A 6,000-nucleotide genomic window follows, 5' to 3' on the forward strand; every position below is an offset into this window, starting at 1 on the left:
TCTCTCCTCTCCTCCCTTTTTTTCCTCTTGCAATATCCTATTATAAAAGCCCTAATCCTCACCTTAACTAATTCCCACCACTCTAACACCCCCTCGCACATGGACCGGAGGCCTTCAAGCCTCCAAAAGAAACCATAAAACCCGTCAACAAAAGCCTGCTCCTCCAGCACATCCCGATCTAACTTCCAGAACCCCCTACCAAAGAGGCAGACTGGCGACCCCAACTGCAGGAGCACCCCGTCGTGATCCGAAAAGAAAACAGGCAACAGCCGCCCAGACAACTTACCCAAAGACCTGGATACAAAAATATAGTTGAGCCTCCGCTCAACCCCCCTGGAGTTGCGCCATGTAGGACCGGCCATTTTCGGAGTAGTGTGCAGACCACCATCTACCAGACCATGGCAAGCCATTAGCCCGGCAATGGCGCCTGCACTGCTATCCCCCTATTCCTAAATCTGTATTAAAATCCCCCTATCACTAATTTCCTATTTGTGACACACAGGGGCGTCAGACAGTCCACCATCTCCCTCCTTTCTGCCACCACCTGTGGCCCATACACCACCACTAATCTAAATTTACAATCCCTTATCGTGACATCCACCCCTATAACCCTCCCCTGCATTACCACAAAAGAATCCTCCACTTTTACCTCCCTGTGCCCACACAAAATCCCTACCCCCGATGAGTGCACCCCCAACATCCCAAACCGACTCCCCCTTGTCCCACTCCCTCTTAAACCTACTAACATCCCCTTCATCCCTCAGGTGAACCTCCTGTAAAAAACAAAAATCAAACCCCACACCCTCCAAATAACTAAAAACCGCCCTCCTCTTAACAAAATCCCTTAAACCCCTTATATTTAAAATAACAAAAGTACAATTAGACCCCATGATAGAATAAAATAAAAACATGTAATACACTCAAATTCTAAACCCAGACAGAAAAAAAAAACAGGAGACGCACCTGATGCTCCCCTGCTCAATATCTACCGGTGAGAACACCATCCGTACTCCCGACATCCCCCCCTCTTCCTCCATCTCACCAACCCAGGATGCAGGAATAGTGTTTGGCTCTGGGGTGCCCTGCACCCTGGGTCTACCCCACAATCCTCCCCCTCCCCAGTGCTGCAGCTGGATTGGAAAAAACTCCCCACCTCCTCCTGTACCCAGTCCTGAGTCTTGTTAGGTGTGTCCCCACCCAACAGAAGTTGAGGGCCTGGGGAAACCAGCAGCAACCCAGAAGTTTCTCCCACCCCCATCACTCTCTTGGCCATCCCCTCCCTCTCACTGTCGGCCAATCGCACCCTCCTCTTCATTCTCTTCTTTGGTGATGGCGGCAGTGGAGAGATACCACCCTCCCCCCCGCCAGCTCCTCCACCATACCCCTCATCTCTTCCACCAGGGCACTTTCCCCCCAGTCCACTTGCTCTTCCACCGTCTCCTTCTCCAACACTCCTCCCTCGCTTTCTTCTCTCTCATGCTCCTCCACTCGGTTGCCTTCTTCCGCCACTTTTCCTGTTTCTCCTACTCCCGTGCCTTCCGTTTCCTTCTCTCTTCCATACGCCGCTTCTTGCTCCTCCTCCTTCCTTGCGGCCTTCCCCTCTGGACCTGTACTCTGGTCATGAGGCGTGCTTCCTTCCCCTCCTCTTCTTCCCCCATCTACCGCTCCTGCTCCCCCCCCAGCCGCAGACGCATATGACCTCTGACGAGCCGGGCACCCCCGCCACAGGTGTGCTGACGAGCCACACCCGTGGCACGCCTTAGGCTTGTCACAATCCCTCGCCTCGTGTTCCTCAGATCCACAAAAATCTGCATTTTCTCGTGCTGCACGAGGCGAAAATGTGGCCGTAGGCCATACAGCGCCTGCAAAATGGGGGCTGACGTGCATAAAACAACGTCCCCTGTCAGCCCCTAGGGAGAACATAGCAGGAGGATGGAGGTGGCCACCATGTCCCTTTGGGTCCTCCCTGAGGAGGGCCTGGAAGCCTCTCCTCCCATTCCAAAACCCAAGGGAGTCTTTGAGGTGCCTTGCTGAGGAGACGTTATCCATGTATCTCCCCAGAAAGGCCCTCACCTCTTCGTCCTTAACGTATGGGTTGTAAATGTTGACAGTTGTTCTTCGCCAGGCTTGTTATTTCATAGTGGCTCATCGGCCTCTCACCTCCCACTGCTCTTGCCCTTCTCAGGATATCATTGTGTTTCTCCTCTGTATATAGTGCCACATCGTATGCTCCCTCCAACGAGTTGCCTTGGAAACAAAACACGTCCTTCACCGCCAGCTTTAGAATCCCCATCAATATTATCCTTCCAAAAGTTTCCCGTCCTAAAGGCTCCAACTCCTTTTCCTTCCAAGCAAACCGAATCGTGTTGGCCAGCCCAATCCCAGGGACCGACCGTGTTGATGAATTTTGTACCATCTCCGCAAGGAGAATGGCGCACCCGTCTCACGTTCTCTTCTCTTCTCTTCCAAAACAAGGAAAAAAGAAAAACCAAAGTGACCGAGCCTATTCTGGTGCAACAAACACAGAGACAGGAACAATCACCCACGAAATACTCAAAGAATATGGCTGCCTAAATATGGTTCCCAATCAGAGACAACGATAATCACCTGACTCTGATTGAGAACCGCCTCAGGCTGCCATAGACTATGCTATACACCCCCAAGACAAAACACACCACAAAAACCCATGTCACACCCTGGCCTGACCAAATAAATGAAGATAAACATAATATATTTCGACCAGGGCGTGACAGTCCTATACTACTGTCTGTCTGAATCATTTGATTCGTCATGAGTCAAAAGCGTAAAGGTCTTGAATTGAGCAACAAGTGAAAGTGGCAGTGGGGTGAAGGGTGCTACTGTGCATGTAATTACACAAGTTGTGTTTTTTCTTTGCTACCATTTTTGTTTTTGTCACTGATCATCATGATTACATTCTCAAGATTAGGATTCTCACACTAGCCAAGGAATCAGCATTGCTTAGACACTGTGTCTAAACTGTGTACTGACACTTGTAGATTCAAGGCTCGATTCAATCACATTCGAGCTAGCCGACTCGTGCATAGCTGTTATTTTGAAGGTGTCGGAGGTGGAATTATGCAACCACGTTTTTTTAAACCAACAAGGGGAAGTAAACAGAAAGCAGAAATACACTGAAAATAATTGTGAACGGAAACATGGCCTCTGGGATCCTTTCGTTGACCTTGTGATGTACCAGTGTTGATGGGGGGTGGAGTGGTGGAGGTGGGGTTGGGACACTAGTTTAGCAGTAGTGAAACTGTGAAAGAGACTGGCTGAAAGAAAACCCCAAAAGCAGAAGTGGATATCAGCCCAAAATATATGTTTTTCTTCATTCGTCAAACTTCCATCAGGCAGAGTTTGAGTCTATTTCATTTTAGTTAAAGTTAGGGCTGGATTCAAGCCATATCGCGGAAGTATGACGGACGATCCGCATTTAAATGTAAAGGTCATTTAGAATTGAGCCAAGATATGCAGCGTTTACCGTGAATGCAGACTCCACGAACAGTGCCTTTAAATCTTCCACGATATGGATGTTTACACATTACAACACAGTGCCCTATTACTTTGTGTTTATTCCTGTAATTATAGTGTAACAATTATTGTCATAACTCATTATTACACTGTACCGAACTGTATTTAGGGTTAGGGCTAGGGTTGGAGTTGAGCCAGGGTGTGGACATGAAACTAGGGTTAGGGTTTTTAAAAAACCCACACACATTGGGGTCTATATACTCTCTCTCACGCACTCTCTCTTTCACACAAACACGGTCAGACACACACAGCAGACAGCTCTCTCATGCTTCCTCTTTCCTTTAAGGTTAAGAATGTGAGTCATCAAGTCATCACCTAAACTATATCCTCTTCCAAGCATGTCTAAGACAGTGGTGTGTATTCATGGTTGCCAAAGGAAGCCAGACTTCCTCAAATATTTTAACAATAAAAAAACACAAAATATACAAATATACAATATAAATATACAATATACAATTATATTGATGTATTCATCATATTCTGTCAAATCGCAAGTAGCTGAATCTCACCGGAGAAATCATCAGAGCAAGGGCAAGGGCACCCCTCTGTCTCAGTATGTGAAGCCCATGCATCTGATGCTGTCTGGAACAAAAGAGTATGACATGTTGCCTGAGTAGTATTTGATTGATTCCTTAAATTAAAAAATATATATATTTCACATTTATTTAACCAGGTAGGCCAGTTGAGAACAAGTTCTCATTTACAACTGCGACCTGGGCAAGATAGAGCAAAGCAGTGCGACACAAACAACACAGAGTTACACATGGGATAAACAAACGTACAGTCAATAACACAATAGAAAAAGTCTATATTCAGTGTGTGCAAATGAGGTAAGGGAGGTAAGGCAATAAATAGGCCATAGTGGCGAAATAATGACAATTTAGCAATTAAACACTGGAGTGATAGATGTGCAGAAGATGAATGTGCAAGTAGAGATACTGGGGTGCAAAGGAGCAAAAAAACAATAAAGAAATAATAAAAAATAATAGTATGAGGATGAGGCAGTTGGATGGGCTATTTACAGATGAGATATGTACAGGTGCAGTGATCTGTGAGCTGCTCACGGGCTGGTGCATAAAGTTAGTGAGGGAGATATGAGTCTCCAGCTTCAGTTATTTTTGAAATTTGTTCCAGTCATTGGCAGCAGAGGGAAAGGCAGCCAAATGAGGAATTGGCTTTGGGAGTGACCAGTGAAATATTCCTGCTGGAACGCGTGCTACGGGTGGGTGCTGCTATGGTGACCAGTGAGCTGAGATAAGGCGGGACTTTACCTAGCACCGACTTATAGATGACCTGGAGCCAGTGGGTTTGGCGACGAATATGAAGCGAGGGCCAGCCAACGAGAGCATACAGGTCGCAGTGGTGGGTAGTAAATGGGGCTTTGGTGACAAAACGGATGGCACTGTTATAGACTGTATCCAATTTGGTGAGTAGAGTGTAGAGTAGAGTGTCGCCGAAGTCAAGGATCGGCAGGGTAGTCAGTTTTACGAGGGTATGTTTTGCAGCATGAGTGAAGGATGCTTTGTTTGCGAAATAGGGAGCTAGATTTAACTTTGCATTGGAGATGCTTAATGTGAGTCTGGAAGTCTAACCAGTCTAACCAGACACCTAGGTGTTTGTAGTTGTCCACATATTCTAAGTCAGAACCCTCCAGAGTGATGCTGGACGGCGGGCAGGTGCGGGCAGCGATCAGTTGAAGAGCATGCATTTAGTTTTACTTGCATTTAAGAGCAGTTGGAGGCCACGGAAGGAGAGTTATATGTATTACATATGACATTGATGCTCGTATGGAGGTTAGTTAACACAGTGTCCAAAGAAGGGCCAGAAGTATACAGAATGGGGTCATCTGCGTAGAGGTAGATCAGAGAATCACCAGCAGCAAGAGCGACATCATTGATGTATACAGAGAAGAGAGTCGGCCCAAGAATTGAACCCTGTGGCACCCCCATAGAGACTGCCAGAGGTCCGGACAACAGGCCCTCCTATTTGACACACTGAACTCTATCAGAGAAGTAGTTGGTGAACCAGACGAGGCAATCATTTGAGAAACCAAGGCTGTTGAGTCTGCCGATAAGTCTGCGTGTTCCCATGGTGTTTATGCTTGCATACTACTGTTTCTACAGATGAACATGGTACCTTCAGGCATTTGGAAATTGCTCCCAAGGATGAACCAGACTTGTGGAGGTCTACAATTTTTTTCTGAGGTCTTGGCTGATTTCTTTTGATTTTCCCACAATGTCAAGCAAAGAGGCACAGAGTTTGAAGGTAGGCCTTGAAATACATCCACAGGTACACCTCCAATTGACTCAAAGGATGTCAATTCGCCTATCAGAAGCTTCTAAAGCCATGGCATAATTTTCTGGAATTTTCTAAGCTTTTTAAAGGCACAGTCAACTTAGAGTATGTAAACTTCTGACCCACTGGAAATGTGATACAGTGAATTGTAAG

Source organism: Oncorhynchus masou, chromosome 12 (genome assembly GCF_036934945.1).
Source record: "Oncorhynchus masou masou isolate Uvic2021 chromosome 12, UVic_Omas_1.1, whole genome shotgun sequence".
NCBI lineage: Eukaryota > Metazoa > Chordata > Actinopteri > Salmoniformes > Salmonidae > Oncorhynchus > Oncorhynchus masou.